The 19,661-nt window shown below is 23.9% G+C and overlaps 1 long non-coding RNA gene across 1 annotated transcript in view; it reads right to left on the bottom strand.

The window, feature by feature from the left end:
* Positions 1 to 19,661, bottom strand: part of LOC129606993 (uncharacterized) — a 41,004-nt gene that overhangs the window by 15,235 nt on the left and 6,108 nt on the right. The window contains exon 2 of the long non-coding RNA XR_008696790.1: positions 15,553 to 15,717. This is a non-coding gene — a long non-coding RNA (uncharacterized LOC129606993). The remainder of the gene's footprint in view (positions 1 to 15,552; positions 15,718 to 19,661) is intronic.

Genomic DNA, 19,661 nt, shown 5'->3' with positions numbered 1-19,661 from the left:
ATTCTTGACATATTCAAAATAAAATTTATTTATATTATTGAAACGTGATAAATTGGAAAACAAAAAAAAATTTTAAACAAAAAATAATTTGTTTTGCATACACACATTCATAATCTTCGCGAAATTTTTATATAATGTAAATTGAAATTATTCCAAGTATGTAACAACTTCGCATATAAATATTAATGTAAGTATACAGGAAATGAAAGTACAGGCATTATGTTTCACGTGCATTTTTTAAAATCTTCAAATCTTAATAAGAAAAGATATTATTGTGCATTACAGATTGTCTAGATATACAAGAAATTTTGAATAAGCATTAAATAAATTCATTTTTCATTCAAATACTATTTTATTGGAATTATTTCTGAGAATTTTGCACGAATTTTTAATAGAAATATTTTTTTTTAAAGATTCCACTTCAAACTATCGCCTAATATAAGAAAATTTTTAATATGTGTGATAATCAATTTAATTATTTCAATCATATTTGTTCATAATTAAGCTCTTAATTGAATTGATAACACAATGTGAACTGATAGCGTTATTTACTAAATCAAATATTTGATTTTCGGCTTTAAGTGGAATTTTAAGATTATTTAGAAATTTTTAAAATTGTTTTACTTTATAATACAAATCTATATAGAAGTTAATTAGACCAAATTAAAAATATTTATTTATTTAAGAAAAACATAATATGTGTGAAATGTTAATAAGATTTCCTGTTTCAAATTTACATTTTGATTCACATATAATTGATGTGATCTGATCATTTCTTGTTCAAATTATATTATAAGAAGTTCAAACTTCTTAAATTCCGTTCATAATGAATTGTGTCTCACAATGCGGAAATTCCGATTTTAGTTGTTTAAGATAGTGTCAGTATTGCTCTTTTTGAATATATGACTAAATTCTTGTGAAAGACTGAAGTTAGCAAAATTCAATTTTATGCAACATGAGCAGAAACAAATACTCGTATATCACACTATTATACTCAACTGCATAACAATTCTCTAGTATAGGAATATGAGCGCAGACTTATTTTTCTATCTTATTAAGTATATACTATTTATTTAAATACACTTAAGGCTGAACTCATTTCAGAGTTAAAGTTTGTATACTATTGCTATTTAGACAATTAATAAAGTTTAGCTGTTTTTGACGTTTTATAACACTTAAGCGATTCTTCATTATTTTTAGAATGGTTCATTTTGCATATTATATGATACTGTTATAATAAATATATTAAGTTAATGTTCGAATACGTAAAATTATTATTGCTATAAAAATTATCAACTTCCTTAAAATGATTTCAATGATTTTTAATATTTATTCAAGGATATTGTAACAATTTTTTTTTTAATAAAATATGTGCCATATTTTATATTTTTTATTTTTACCACAAAATTATGCAAGTCATAAACTATTATGCTAGTCATTTTTTTAAAACCCGTGTCTAATATTTTTTTAACAGCGTATAATAATTGAATTATATACACAAAAAAAATTTATAATAAAAGTGAGAATGACTTGCGCTTTAAATATGCGTACAATATGAAATTTAGGTAAAACAAAAATTTATTAAAAGGACATACCAGTTAGCTTAACAAAAGGGTGGGTGTATTGTGTATTGAATATAACAAAATATTGTTTATATCACATTAAATTATTATTTTAATAATTGTGACTGTCAACTTGTCAATAGTAGAATTTTATTTTGTCAAAAAGTGAAATATTCATTGCACCCGATTTCATTACGTAAATATAACGGAAGAATGAAAGAAAAAAAGTATAAAAGGAAGTTAAGAGTCAAAAAATTTACGAACAGAATTTTTTAAAAATACAAAAGGATAATGAAAATACCAGGTGTTGCTATTTGATAGTGCTGTTATTGTTGCATTCATAGTTTATGTAACAATTTAATATTTTTTTATTTTATTAAGATTTTATTATTGACTTTAAAAGCATGCTTATTGTACCATATGCTTTAATAGATGATTCAAAAATTAAATAAAATTTCAAATTAATATAATGAAGGAATGTAAATTGCAGGAATACAAAAAAGTGAGATAAAACTTTATTTGAATAATTAAAAAATTTTTGCAATTCAATGCTTTGCTTCGTTTTGTGATTCAATTCGTATTAAACTAATATTATAAACTTGCTATTATTGGTATTTCCCAATCTAATTACTCGTTAGTTCGGACTCTTAAATTATAAATTTGAAAAAATTACTAGTATAAGAATTTGGGCTTATATAGCATATTGCTGGACCTTACCATAGTATATAGAAGAAGAAATTTTTATATTTAAGTAAGAGCTTTAAAGATTAATTCCTACAAGTTTCTTGATCAATAATTATATGCTATACATAATATGCTATGATATTCAGAAATGTAACAGAAAGCAAAAATATATTTTTAAGTTTTATTTTAAAAATATTTCCCGTGGTCATCCATAGAGTTGAAAAGAATAAGAGAATTCCTTGATGCAATGTGTACTGTGAGAGCTCATTGCAAACACCAGTCATGAAATGCTAATACTCTAACTGTTATACAAAAATAGGAGATATATATTTACTTTTGAACTGATTTTAAAAAATTAAATTTTAGATTATTTATTAAAAAACAAAAATTGTAGCACAAAGCAATTTCAACACAGTGTTAAAATTTTGCATTTATCTTTATAGCATATAATTTTTAGACCGGAAATTATTTTGTTTTTCCCAAAAAAAAAAACAAAATAATAAAAAACAAAAACCGGCACAGTCGTTAATTACAACATCGTGCAACCGTATTTAAAATTATACACAATGGAATTTATTTAAAATAGAAATGTTTTGGTTTTTCTCGGCGACACTAATAAATACTTAAGTTACAATTTTGTCACCTGAATGAATAAAAATGTACGTATGTTTTCATAAAATATCCTTTTTTGATTTTTTATTCTTAATTTTTTTTTTTATGAATGTATTTTTAAAAATTTTATATTAGTTATACCTCTAGTAAATGTTATAATGGCATACCTGAATTGGGAAACTTAATTACGCTCACACATTTTATAGCTATGTATAAAAAATATTATCAATGTGGGCGGCAATTGTTTGTTATTACAATAAAATATCTGCTTTGTTTTGGTAACAAATACAATCCTTTCTTTTAAAGCGCAAAATGTATATATATGTATATTGTATTGTGACAATAAAAAACACTTCATGACATAATTTCTTTATATTTAAGCCGCCATGCAAATATAAATAATTTGGTTTATACCTTTTTTGTTGAGGTAATGCAATTTGAGAAAATTTTTTCAATTATGAAAATTTGACTTGTTCTTATACATTTGAGCTTTATAGGTGAATAGTGCAAAGCTAGTGCTGAATACAAAATTTGGATGATAGTATCAGTATTAGATTTCATAAGAAAATGAAGATGAAGAAGAAATTATTATGCGCTTAATAATGCAATTTTATTGTAATTTTCTTATAATGTCTTAGAATATCATATATAGATTGTCCAATGATGTTTAGAATATAGGTTTTATAACATTTTCTGTCATAGTGTCAGGCAGCCGCCTATTTATTTCTCTGGATTTTGGTTATTGAGTAATAGGAAAATAAAAAATATAGGCGTTACAAAATTCTTTACAGTAATATCCATACAAAAAATTCCCCATATTCCTCCATGAGGTGTTTTGTCATTCGTATTTACCTAATTGGCTCGTCTAAGTTAATTTTATTTCATTATAAAGAAACTTTCTAGGGTGATGTAAAGAAACTTTCTAGGGTGATGTAAAGTAAATGCTTTCAAATAAAAAAATAATAAAAAACAAATATTAAAAATTGTCTTGGGGAATTTTGCTAAATTAATGATCTTATTACTAGGCCTTAATTCCAGAATTCTTAACGCTCTGAATAATACTTTAACAACGTAATACTCTGTACGATACAATACTCTGTATACAGCAACTCTTGTTATTATAAAATATTATGGTAGTTAAAATAATAATCATAATTTATAGTCGAACGTAATGTAAGAGATACATCTAGGTATAAAGTTATTTTGAAAATTTTTTTGTATTCAAAGTGGGATTTACCAAATAATTATTACCGAAAGGGTTAAATTTTTTTAAAAATTCGTTTTGTATTCTCTTCAGGACTAAATTTTTCTAAATTTTATTTCATATTATATACGCAAAAGTAATTTGAATTTAGGTAAAGTTTTATAATAATGTCGCGTCCTTTAAAATAATAATTATGTATGTATATGATATTCATCCTTTCTTCAATTGTAAAATTGAAAAATTGGTGTATACTAAGTACTTGTATAGTTCATGAAAATTTTTATTTTGTTTTTTATTTTAGGTATAGCTATTTCATTACATTCAAAATAATGTACAAGGTGGTCGGTCCGAAACTGTGAAAAACTTCTGAGATAGAGAATCCTCGGAGTTTTCTAGGAAAAAAAAAACTTTTATTTGAGGGAAATGAACTTGGACGCCTATAGGGAGCCTTGGAGAATTGGAGAAAATTCAAATTGTGAAATTTCCGTCTAAGTAATGTTCATAAGAGCTTCCAGCCTGTTTTACTTAGAGCAACATTTTGTTGGCAACTTTCTTTTAGCAGTTATATTATATGAGAAACTAAATAAATTATTACTGTACCTGATACGAAACGTACATGTGACATGAAAATTATGTGGACCCAGGCTATAGAAAAAACTGTGAGTGAATGACAAATATAAAAAGAAATTAATGAAGTTTTTGAAACATTCAAAGTTTTTGAAATATTTTCTATTTTTTTAAATTTCATGTTTAAGCAGCTATTACTCGAAAACGGTAAGTCTAAGATTAACCATTAAAATCACCACCATGTAAGTCTCGTACATTATTTTACTCTAAGTCTGCTGTTATGAATACAGCCGCTATGAAAATTTTGCAGACAGAATTTTTCCAATTTGATATTCTTTGACTTTTCAAAAGACGAGAAAGTTTTTCTCCTAAAAACCTACAAGAAAATTACTCCTTTAACACCAGTTCCGGAACACACGGTATATATACAACATTGTATTTTATATGAAATCTAAATTAAATGTGTGCACATAAGTATCGGCACGTTGTTATTTTCTTTACAGTTCAATGTATTGTTATCAATAAAGATAATAACGAGGTGTAGGCAGATAGATTTATTGTTGATAGTTAAAAATTTAGGTTATGTATTTATTGTGGTATAAACGAGTATCTTTATAACATTATACGTTTATTATTTGATTAAAACAGGAATTTTTTTTCGTTAAACAATGAATAAACAAATGAATAGACTAGGTCAATAATATTATATTGGTATGAAATGTGCCGAAAATTTTACAAAAACATTAAATTCAAAAATAGCTGTAGGTTCATACCTATATGTACATACCTATATACATTTTTTTTTGTTAAAGTACTCGTAAATTGTTTGGTTAGTAGCATTAATTTGTAGTAGATTGTATTTTGATATGTAATCGGAAGTATAACGAAAATTAGTAAATATTTAATTTTTATTTTGATTTAAAAAAAAAAAATAATACAATCAAAATAGAACAATTTAATTTTATTACAATTCATATATCTTATCTAATATGATAATATTGTAAATTGAATTACTATTATGTTAGTAAGAGATTAAATACAAAATAGATTTATGAAATATATATAGTTGAAGAGATGGTTTTGAGGAGTGGATTTTTCACCTCATTTCAAATTAACACTTTATTTCAATTTTATTTCCTGTTCTTGTATAAGATGTAAAGACACAACAGTTTTACATATCTTTCTTATTATGAATATTTCGCACATAATATTTTGTACATATATAAATATCCATTATGTATAATCCAAAACGACGCTTTTGTACGCAATACTAATAAAAACCGCATTTAATTCTAATAGAAACTGCATTTAATCATTTTTATAAACATTCAACCACAAGCGAACGTAGTTTAATTTGCACTTATTTCTCTATAACGCTTATCCCTGGCAATATTAAAGCTATGTAACTCGCCGCTTTGCCCAATTTGACATGCTCGTCGAATATTCCAGATATTTGATTATTTGGCTCTCCGTATGGGCTACAATTAAAATACACACTAAAATTAATTAAAATGTCCGAATTTTTTGAATGCGTTTAATAAACCTTAATTTGAAAGCCCATTAAATTTCCTCGTTATTATAATATATAAGTATGCTGAACCTTAATTGTTATAGATATAGTTTAATTTGTATATAATAATACTATTTATAGGTAAATTATTCGAGACTTGATTGTTTTAATGGTGAAGTAATGGTGAATTCAGAAGAACAACACTCAGTTGGAGACATTGTTCTTTGTTTATTGATTTTTGGTAGTCGAATTCTTTACAACTTTGTACAGCATTTTTCATTTTACACAGAAAATCCAGGCATAATACAAAATTGTGAGTAAAATTTTGGGTACAAGTCCACTTTATAACATAATTGAATATTTTTGTTCATTTCGGTTCATTTTATACAACTTCAATATTATGGAATATTACTGAGTTTTTAATACTGTAAGTAGATGCTTTCTGTAAGTATATAATTCTTTATTTAATAATGCATATTTTTTGATGTAATGAACATACATATGAACACAAAATGTTATCATATGTATACATACATACATATATGTTCTTATGTATGTTTTCGTATGGGTGAATATTACATGTATGTATATATAATATGTATTTTCGGTATATAAAAGTAATATAAAAGATATTTCCTTTTATATATATGTACGAAGTGTATTCATATGTATATACATACATGTATGAGTTCAATTATATTTTTGTATGTATATTGTACGGAATCGTTAATGTAAAATAAAGTGATGCTAATTCATTTAAATGAATTAATAATGATTAGCGCATGTTTGCTATATTTCATTGAGTTTATGCTTTTGTATTATTTTAACAAAGGAATATTTCACTAAAAATTATTCTTAAACGTTACGTATGTCATTATAAATTTTTATTTTTGTACATTCAAATTAGGGTCTCGTACCTTTTTTCTTTTTTTTTTTTCTTTCAGCAATTAAGGTGGGACAAGGTGGTGCCACAATATATCGATTTTTCTTTACATTTTATTTTATTTTTTTTTCATTATTATTAATAAAAGCTTATATGTACATGATACATTCATTAAAATATTATGTGAAACGAGTAGAAAAAAAATATCACGAAATTTTCGATGAAATATCGAAAAAAATTAATAAAAAATTAAGTAAAAATTTTAACATTCGTGATTTATTTCAGCTTTATTAAGACTTTTTAACATTTTAATGTTATAAATTTAAAATATTGTAATATACAACATATAATATAAATATGGGTATTATATATTATAGGAAGTGTATCAATATACATATACATATTAGGATGTAATTATGTATTTTAGGTCTGTTTATAGTATATAGAGGTTTAATAGCATTAAACTATACCTATAAAAAATTTTAGCACTTAATTACAAGTATGATGATGATTTTTAAACAAATTTTTACACTCGCATACTGAAAATTTTTTTTAAAATGAGTTCAAAACTTAAATAATGTACAGTTGAGACGATTTTAATACAGTTATTGAAAATTACGTGATGTTATAAGAGAAGTAAAACCAACAAAATGATTTATAGAGATAAAATTCCAAAAATGCATTTTTATTATCTTATTTAATTAAACAAATCAAAAATATATTTTTATTTTTATTATGAGCTTCACATATACTCATGTACATATGAACAAATAATGCAAATAAGTTCTTAAACTGAAATTATCTAAAACGGTCACCATATTATGATAAGAATTTGGCATGAGATTTATATTTAGCTTAAGTTATATAAATTTATTATATTTACATTTCAAAAGTGTGATACAGATTTTACGTTGATTAACATTTGAAATCTACATATAAAACAAAATGATGTATAATTATTATGAAATCACAAATGACGCATGTGCTTTAATATATCAGAGCGATAATTTTAAAATATCGCGCGAAGAACTTTGAAATCAAAAACGTTGGCAAAATTATATTTTAATACAAAAAATGTTGAACATGTTTATTTTAATAGAAGTGGGAGGGAATCTTTAAACTCTAAATGTGGTACCTAACCAATATGAAACCTTAACTAAATAGTTGTTTTTTTGCCATTCCAAAAGGTTTTGATTTAGCTAACTACAATGCTATTCGTGTGACACCATTTTATTCCCTTGATAATTAAGTTAAAATTTTGGATGATCTTCCGAGCTTGTAAATATAAAACTTTTACAACCATACAACGGATTTACAGGTTTAAATCACTTAATCATTGTATCAATTAAGATAAAATGTTATTAGTTACAGTAAAATGCCATTATGTTAGCATTGTAAATGTAATTACAATTTCAAAATACCATGCAAATAATATGAATATTTTCGATGATGACTTCTATAGAGTAATCATATATAAAATAATTTATTTAGAAGAAAACAGTTTCTGTTCATAAAGTTCTTATCTATGAGACATTAATGAACGAATATAAAGATAAGTTTTGTATTTTTTCAATAAAAAATATTCTTACATACTTATGAATTTATCTTAAAAATTTCTTGTTTTTCACGGACAATAAAAATTTAAATATTAGGTATAAAGGATATACTTTTTACTTGTTGTAAAATATATCTGTAATATTGTATTGTAAATATATCAGTGTATCAACATTTAGGAAAAAATCTATATCAATTTTTAAGCTTTGTAACAAAATTAACATTACAATTGAAATTGTTTAAAATTCTAATTGATTAAAAATGAAAATATTTTCAAATTTTCATAAATGACGAGTTTAATACAAAAGATAAAAGTTAAATTTTGTTATAAAATTTGTCTCGATTTCTAATACTTATCTTTTGTTTTTGATATAATTAAACAATAATAAAATACCGGGTACTACATAATTATTTCAAAAGCAAATACAAATTATAGCTTATATAAATATGAATTTTCTAATTTTATAAAAATAATTCAATTAATTAATATACCAAATACACATTGCGAAACGAACTTACTTCTCAATATTGTGTATTTTTGAACGCACATTTACATACTTGTATAGTTCCGTAGTAAAATAAAAAATACACTGATATTCACCCTGAAAAATATTCAAATAACAATACCGTTCATACGTACATATGTTGTTGTGGTAGATGTATCTAGATATGATTACGAAAAAAAAAACAAATTAGAAAAGATACTAGCATAGGATTCATCAAAGTAAAACAGTCTCTTCCTTCTTGTAAAAATTAATTTTCAATTAAATAAATTGAAAATGTTACAGTTTTACAAACATGTATGTATGTATTAAAATATACAAATTATACGAACAATAAAATTGCATTTGTATACACACTTATAAATGCAAGATGGCATAAAATTAACTTTGTTGTTTGAACCAATTTGATATTTTTGTAGTTACTTAAACTAAATCAAAGATACATCAATTCTAGTCGCTTCGTTGTTGAAAACAACGGTACGTTACACAACACCAGAGAACATCATGTAAAATGTTAGAGAAATAAGATTAATAATATAAAAATAATGAAATAAGAAACGTGATGACAAAGATATTTAGAAATAACCTACAACAGCTAAAGAAGATGTTAAATTTCATAAACAAACGGAATAGAAATTAACATTAAAAAATTAGAAGAGGCCAAATAATTCCTGGATTAGATTTACTGCGGGATATCTATTGATGGTTTAAGTTGATTGAAGCTTCGAAAACAAGAGATTTTCAGGAATCCTTTCAGTACTAAAATGAGCAACTTTAATTGGCACAAAGTGCGTATAGAATAAATCGGTATTATTGCTCTTTTATTATGCATTTAACCTCCGAATATGAACTTATTCTTGATCTAAGTAGTTGTAATAAATTAGAAAAATTTAGCAAAAAAAGATTTTATTTTTCACTATAAATACACAATAGAAGCTACGGGGAAATAGTCTTTCGACACTGACACGATAAAGCAAAATTTTGTTAATTTCTCCTCAAAAGCTTATACATACATCGGTAATGTAGTTTAAAACTTTCAGAAAATCTTTATAAAACAAAAAAATTATATTAGAAGTATTTGAATTTTTTTTTTGCTCACGTAAATAAATTAAGCACTTTTAATAACATCTTCAAATAAAAATGTTAAACAATTATACCCACTGCAAAATGAATTTTATGCCACTCTGTACTCGTGTATACAAGTTTTTTATTTTATTATTTATACAATACATCGATAATACATATATAAATATTTATAATAACTGTCTAGGAATGAAAAAAAAAATAATAAAAATGAAAAAATAAACAAATAAAATTTAAAGAATAAAACATTTTTTTAAAATTAAAGAAAAAAAAAATAAAAAAGGATAAAAACTTCCTATTAATTCGGAACTATGTGCAGAAAATTACAGTTACTTTAATTTATTTATTTCATGCTGCGGATATGTATGCAATATGCACATAGGCACATACATATATATCTTTTATATATGTACGAATGAACGTCACAATTTCAATCCATTATATTTTATTTTTAATTCATTTTATTTGGATTTGTTTATTTAGTGCACAGTTTTTGTGTTATTGTCTGACTCGGTGAATTGAAATTTTTTAACTTAAATTTATTATAAAATTTAACTTACATTATATATATGTATATTACATATCTTTTATATACATTATTATACTTTATAACAAAATACGATCATTGTATACAGGCATATGTGCAGATTATGTAGACATATTTGGGAATTGGAAACAAAATACATATGTATGTATGTATGCACATGTTATGTAGATGTTCTAATACGTTCTTACGAAATTTAAACAATACTGACATGGGGCATATGGATAATAAATGCTGTGGCTAGTGGAGAAAATATTATTTTGAAAAATTTAATAATAAAAAAAAATTCCCATTTTATGAACTCTATTTAATTCATAGTTTTTAAGGATCTAGGATTTAAATGCGTTCAAATTGTTGAAATAACAATTACAGTTTTGCACAAATATTTAAGACCAAAAAAGAAAATTCAGTAGCATTTGACTTTCACAATTTGTTTATTTATCAAATTGTTATTTAAACAATATTATATTTTACATTAATAGTGTAACAATTAAAAAATATAAAATGTAATCGTAAAAGAAATATAAAAAAAATGAGCTGTGTATAAATTTAAGATAGCCGCTTTTATTGTCCGGTCGCCGTCCGGAAACAAATGTTTATTAATCCGGCCATAATTATTAAAAATGTTAGTCCCGCGTTCCATTTTTGATAAGTTCTATTTTACACTTTGCATAAATAAGAGGAAATTATTGGGAAAAATATTTTAAATATTTCAAGTGATTGGCGTTCATAAACGCGACATTTCTGAAAGAGCTATTTCTAATAAATTAGGCATAAGTGAAATTTTTGTCCGTCGTACAATAAAGAGGCACACAGAAACTAGTAGCGTATTTTATAAAACTCTGTTCGGTCGCAATGAGAAAGTAACGTGTAAACAGAATGTTATATCGTATCGTTAGACTCGATCGAACTGCAAGCAGCTTGAGTACAGCAGAATATTAAAAAAAACTGGTACCATTATTTCACCAGGCCATGTGCGACAAGTTTAATGCAGCGAGAACTTAAAAAGAACTTTGTTAAAAAATAATGCTAACAAAACAAAATGTTAAAGAAAATTAGAATAGTGCAAAAACCACAAGGTATTGACTGACGTAGATCAGAGGAGAGTTCTCTTTTCAGATGAAAGCATATTCCAACCTTTTCCAAATTCTTGAAAAACTGTTGAACATCTACTATTTAAAATATATAACATCTCCTGTGTATGGATAACCCAATATGGGGCAGAAAAGGCAACAATTTGGGGAGGCATTTCTTGCTATGGTAATAAACCTTTCCATATTGTAACAGATTTCATAAATGGATACGTCGAGATTTCAGAAAGTAAAATGTTACCACTTATGAAGAAAGAAATGCCATTATATACGTAGAGTCATTTTCTAGCAAAATAATGTTTGTTCACATGTTGCTAGATACACTTTGTAATGGTTTGCAAATAATGACAGTATTGCTTTATTATGGCCAGCGTGCAGCCCAGATATGAATATAATAGAAAATGTTTGGAAAGTATTGGGTAGTAAGTATATACATATGTAAGTATTTGGAACATTAGAATCAAATATTTTTGATTTTTTTTTGGTCTTTATAGTTGAAGAGAGAAATAACTTTCTTTATTTATGTAAATTTTTTTGCGTTCTACACAGAGATTGTATTATTTTCTTTGCCTCATTGCTTTCCGGGGAAACACCAAAACATAGCAATAAATATTGTAAATTTAAAATTATTTCTAGTGGAAATTATAAAGTGCCAACTGTTGAAAACTATGAAATTGTATTTTTAATTTTCCTCGAATAAATATCATATATGTACATACATATATATTTTATATTTAAATGTTCTATTTAAAAATTCAAGTGTTGCCAAATATATTGTTTTTCGTTTTGAAAACAATTAAAAGCAGAAGAACCAAAACCAAATTTCTGATCAATTTCAAATTTTATTAATAAACAAAATTATAAAAAAATAGTTATATCTTATTAATTTTTTTATTATCACATTATATTTAAAAAACAAAAACTTGTACATATACATATATTAATTAAATTATTTATATAATTAATAAATGTACAAATCTATATCAATTAATTAACCGTAAACATACAATATACGCTTCCATTACAATCTATACTCTGATAGTCTAATACCATATAATAGGCACTCTTATATTATTATTATTATTGACATTTTGTTGTCAAATTATATATTGACAAAAATTTGACTTCCTAACTTTTAATATATTAACCAACAAAAAAAAAAACAATAATAATAATAATAATAAGTTTGTTTTTTAAATTATACTTTAGATAATTAAAATAAATATAACCTAGTAAAAATAAAACGTTTATAAATAAATAACAGCAAAAGTGAAAAAAAAAAAATAATAATAAAAGAAATATTAAACTACTTTATTACGGTTAAATTTATTTAATAAATATCACATTAAACCACGCAGATTTTAAATTTTATATTGAAAATTGTGTATGTTTGTAGGTATACATACTCACAAACAATATTATTAACTAATTTGAAAAACAAAAAATTATTAAAAATAATTTTCCATTTTATTTAAATTTTTTATGTAAACTTAAAATTTTCTATCTCTTTCTTTCTCTCTTCTAGCTTAAATTTTTAATAGATCATAGTTTTTAAATACAAAAGAAAAAAACAAAAAATGCTAATAAGTGAGAAACAAATAAAAATTTATAAATATATTTAAATATATTAATTCAATGTCAACAAATCAAAACAAATTAAACATTTAAATAAGCTGCCAATAGATATTACAAATTTGACAAAATAATTAACTTCATATTTTCTGATTTTCGTATACTATATGTATATATGTATGTATATGAATCTATGGTGGAGAAGAGAATTTGATGATGATTATTCACATCACAAAATTTCATTTTATCTTAAACATTTTTGTAACTATATAGAGCTATAATATGTAAGCATTTTTTATATCATATACATACAGATATATGTATGTACACTAAAATCATTTTGCCTTTTTGGAATTATTGTCTAAAATTAACAGATTTTTTTAAAAGAAACAAAAGCCAAAAAAAAACAGTATTTAATATTATAAATCTAATATTTTATTTACTAAAAAAATTATCCATCAAATTATATTTAAACAGCATTTAAAATATACACAGATATGTATGTACTTGTATATATGGAAATGTGAGTACCATATCAATATGTGAGCGTTATGTACCTATGACTTTATAAAAAAAAAGTTTTAAAAAGTTTGCATATCACATCCTCTTGAAAATTATTATTAACTTTTAAAATTATTACCAAAATCAATATATGATAAACCTAATGTGTGTATGTATATGCATATGTACATTTAATTATTTATAAATAACATTTCTTCTAACTAAGTTTTACATGCGTATATATGTACATTTATACATAATGTATACATTATGTATACTATAGCACGTATTTCACATATAGCACACTAAAGAAACACAAAAAAAAAAAATAGCAGACCAAGAGAAAGAGGAAAATCGGGTTACAAAACGAAAAAAAAAAGTAGAATTTGTTTTATAAACGCGTACACCAAATACGTGAATTTTCAATTAATTATCAAAAATATATTTTAAAGATTCTCATACATATATTCAGTTTATAATTTTTTTTTAATATTAATGAATTAGATTTACACTTAATGAACACATGTATGTATATAAACCAACTATAAATAAAGTGAAACTCATTTAAGCCCTATAAATTAAAAATTATAGCGAATAGTGATAGCACCACCATTGACGCATCAATTTCCATGAAATAGATTTAATTAATTTGTAGTTGAGAAAGGGAAATTCCTTCAAATACACATTTATATAATTAATAACATTAATAATTGGTTATTTTAACATACACATATACAAAATAGCAATCAAGAGTATATAATAATCAGATATATTTCAAGTTTTTGGCAATTTCAAGTTTTGCCCGTGAAAAATTCTTAATATTTCGTAGTTATTCAAAAAGTACAACATATAATATAATCGTATTTTCTCTATTTTCAAAATTTATATTTTAGTATTACATATATGTGTACATCGTTTCGAAAACTGTAATACAATATGTAAATTAAGCTATAAAAATGAAATGGAATTCAATCTAGATTTATAATAGGTATTATAAATTAAAAAACTTCTAAAAAATGACCTGTTATATAAGTTCGAGTTAGGGAATTTTAATATTTATTCCTTTCTATTATTTTTGTAATTCCATACTTTATTGAACTTCTAATTTAAACAAACTTCTTACACATAATATGTGGGCATATATATGGTTACATTGTACATTTTGTCGAGCTGAATTTTATTATTATACAATTATATGTACGTACATACATATATACATAATCAATATTATGCTTGAAAGATAACTTCTAAGTTATCCTTCTAGTACTCGTATTACTAACCCCCACAATGTCTCTACATTTGAATTGCAATTAATATTACATTAAAATATATTAACTTCCGTATAAAAGAATGTATACGTTTGTGTAAATATTATTAATATAATTTCTAAAATACGCAAGAAAAATATCTACGTACATGGTCGTACGTACAATTTTGTATACAATTTTAAGTATACAAATGGTTATTATATTTTAAAACTCTTAAAAATTTTAAAATTTACAATACCTATGCACATATGTATATTATATATTTCATGTATCTATATTAATTTATTCAAATGTACATACATATATATATATAAGTCTGTATCGTTCATATTCGATTCTTAAATGATTTGTAGCTTTACTTTACAATTAAAAAAAAAAACTGTGTAGTAGGTACCTACAATTGTGTGTACTTACAATATTCACGTACGTATTGTTATACGTAATGGATAGGATACTTCCCATATATCAAAGCCTTATACAGCATATTATGATGATTTTCATCGTTTATTGATACATACTACTATATTATTAACTTCAGTAATTTAAGTGCTTTCACAACTTGTTATGTGCTCAGCTTTTCTAAAAACAAAGAAAAAAAAAATAAATTATTTTTTTTTTTAACATTAGATGTTTATTTGTTGAAAATATTAATAATGTACACATACTTGTCGAAAATTAACATTTGAAATGTGAAAATAAGAAAAAATTTGAAAAAAAAAAATTAAAAGAGAGAGCAATAGAAAAAGTAAACTTTTCAAATAAATTATTCAAACATTAAAAATATAATGGCAAAGAAACAACAACAAAAACGATAAGGAAATAAAAAACGCTTTTCGAATCCAGTTGAAATGAAATTGAAATTTAAATAGAAGGAAGGAGATAGAGAGAGATAGAAAATTACGAGAAAGAGAAGTTAACAAAAAAAAAAGGATTGTGTTGTTATGGCGTGTGGAGTTTATTTTAGTTATTGGGTTAAAAAATTCAAAATGAATAACTATCAAAAAAAAAAACCAAATGTGTATAGAACGGGTTGGTGTTTGTCTCGATCTGTGTTTAATGAATATTGACCAATTTAAATAACCTTTATTATGAACTTATTTTGATTTAATTTTTACAGTTATGAGGAAATTATTTATTTATTTCGATGACATGAATTGATGCAGAAATGCAGCTTGTAGCGAGCAAGTTAGAAGCTTTCAATTTCACATATGACTAATCTAAGCATTTCATAGTGTTAGGGAAAAAGTGTGTTATTTAATTTTTTTGACAAATCGCGTAGCTGAATCATAAAAATTGAAGGAAGTTTATTATTTCCTTAGATATGGGTGAAAATGTAACTTTGGCCCCTTAAAAGAGTTTATTTTCAAAAGAGTTTACAAGCTTTATTTATTGAAGCTGTGAAAATAAACGGCGAAATTTGATAAAAATATCTTTCTCTCTGTTATTGTAAGCGGTTGGTCAAAATGATTTCATTATTAATATTAAGAAGATAAATCTTGACAAGAAAGAGGTAGGTTCATTTCAAATGGCTCATTTAAATTTTTAATTTAAACATTAAGTGTAAACTTACTTAAATCTTTCGTAAGCATTTACTGCTTCCTATAATATTAATCTTACTAGAATTTGAACTTCAGTATCTTATTTATCATTAAGTATACCAAGTACATTTACTATACATATATATTAAGAATATTAATTGCGAATACATACATATATTTTGAAAATAATAAGAATTGCATCTTATATTCTTACAAAATATATATACATATATTTTGCCATTTAATTCTTGTAGTATAGAAGGCAGCTGAACAATGAAAATGATCTGAAAAATATCAATAAATTTATAATTTTTCTCTCACATGATGTTTTGGTGGTATAGAAAGTGACCACGTCTGTTAATTTTTTTTTTAAATTTTGGAATACATATAGAAAAATGTATTTACATATCTATGTGTCTATGTAAATGGATATTTACACTCCTATATAGTAGCATGTGTGTAACAATATTAAATATAATTTTAAAAGTTTACATAAAAATTTACATTAGTGTTTAGGCGTGCATAACTTAAATAAGAGAAATGAAGTGGTATAGTATTGTTGAAAAAAAAAAAAGCTAAAAGAAGCTAATGAAAAAAATGTTTAATAACCTCCCAAAAATAACAATTACACAAACAAAACTATTTTCTTTTTTTCATTGTTTCGTTTCACATAATATGGAAGGTAATTAAAAATATTATTCTTTTTCTATTTCATTTTTTAATCTGTAATGGGCAAAAACATATTTAACTTCAAATTTAAATCTGTTCAAGTGATGAACTCGAAAATTTTCAACAGGCTGATTTTTTTACTTTTTTCATTTTCTTTTAATTTAGAATTTTGACACATTGCAGAGCATCATTACCTACATAATACCCCGTTTTTTTTGTATTAGCTATCTCTAAGCATTTTGTATATACTTACTTACAAAATTTTTAAACATTCTTCATTTCTCTATTCTCTTTATATGTTTATATGTACATACATACGTATATATATTGTTATCTAAGATATATTTGCATAAATTAAGTGTATATTACAGAGAGGTACTATGCCAGAACAATGTAGTATTTACCATGTGTCTCCATTTACGTTTAGGTGATTTTTTTTTATAAAGGATTTTACGTGTGTAAGTATGTATGTATATATTAGACATTTAAGCTTAAAAATAATTTGATATGAGAGATTTTTTTTTTCTTTAAATTCAATATTTGCTTGTTGTTTTAGAATTTATTTAAATTGTAAATAAAAATAATAAAAATAAATTGAAGTATCAAAATATTAAATATATTAAAATTTTTTGCATAAAAAATGTAGGTGAAAATACACACGCATTAATATTTTTAGAATATTATTTTAAATATAACTATTTTGTCAAATAACAACTAAAAACTCGAATAAAAAGAGTCGATCTTCATTGACTGAACTATACCCTACATCTTGGCACTTTGACTATAAAAACTAGTTTTTCAAATATTTAAAATTAACGTTTTGGGTCGAATGGCAGCTACGAGTATCAATGATTCTGTGAAGCCATTGCACAAAAACTTCAAGGATATAATCTAGGGTATAATATAATTGGGCAACATAACTGCCAAAATTCATGCAGCCAGTTTTGCTATTTTTCTAAATATTTCTTCTTTTAAGCTTCAAATTTTTAACAGTTTCTATCGTCGCTCTTTTAATGGAAATATTAGGTTTTCAAAAGTACTGAATTTTTGTAAAATTTTAATATGAGGAAAAAATTTAACAAATTTAATCAGTTCCAGAAATTTTACATTTTAATATTTAAACGTTCTTGAGTTGTATATACTTTACATTACGGTAAATACCCAATTATTAGATTGTTAATAACATTGAGATTTTCTTTTAATAGTTTTTGAACTTCCCCATATAGCGCCATTAGTTTCTTTTATTGAAAGCAGAAAAAGTTATTGATTCGTGCCTTTTCTAAATTATTTTGCTTTTTGATTCGTTTCTTTTTTTTTTCCTATGTCTAAACCTGAAAGTTCTATGACAAAGTCAGCGACTTCTATATGTGTAAATTTTTCTTAATGATCTTTCAAATATTTTAATTTGGTTATCAAGTTCTTTAAGAATTATTAATATAGTCTTACACGTTGGATATACTCTTATTTAATCTTGAAAATATTTTATTCTAAATTATTGATTTGGAACAATTTCTCAGAATTTGAGATAATTTACGCTATTTTAAACTAAGTATATCTTATTTACATATTGTTAAATGAAAAAATATGGTAAATCACAAAAATTTTTGTATTTGTATAATTTTTACTTAACATTCGTGTTTTAGGGTATTTATAACAGTTAACAGTTAAATGAGTTAACAAATAAAATTTTAAATACTATCTAATTAACAATTTTATATATATCATCTGAATTTTTCTATTTCTTTCATGCTATACAAAACGCCTCAATATTTTCCCAAAACTCCTATCAGTTCTTAGCGAACTATATGGCAACATCACAAATTGATTAATATTCTTAATTTTTATAGCACTTTATTTCTAACAAATTATTTAATTTATCATGCCGACGGCAGAAATTTTACTAAATGGAACCATTTTTTTATAATAAAGGTAAGATTTAATGTGGAAAAATTAATTTAAAAAATTTTATTCCTTTTTCTTGTGTTAACCAATTTCTTTAAGTAATTTTTTTACGAATTCAAAAAGAAAACAAAAATATTTATGAAAAAAAAATTTTATAATCTATCAAAAATAAAAAAAAATATTATAAAGTATGAAGTTTAAAAAAAAAAATTGAAACGATACAAGGAGGAATCAATATAAAATCACTGTTTTAAAATCCTTTGTACACGTCGTAGGTATTTTGTGTTAGATGTAAAAAAAAGCAGTTATTTTTTATTTATTTTTGTATCTCTTTTTGTTATAAAAACAAAAAAAAAACACATTTTTCTTGTTAACTGTTTTTATATTTTGTTTTTTTTTTTCTTATTTTTGATA

Source organism: Condylostylus longicornis, unplaced genomic scaffold (genome assembly GCF_029603195.1).
Source record: "Condylostylus longicornis isolate FDR11 unplaced genomic scaffold, ASM2960319v2 ptg000023l, whole genome shotgun sequence".
In the NCBI taxonomy this organism is placed as follows: domain Eukaryota; kingdom Metazoa; phylum Arthropoda; class Insecta; order Diptera; family Dolichopodidae; genus Condylostylus; species Condylostylus longicornis.
The sequence above is the reverse complement of the archived record's forward strand: the minus strand, read 5'-3'. Positions and strand labels throughout refer to the sequence as shown.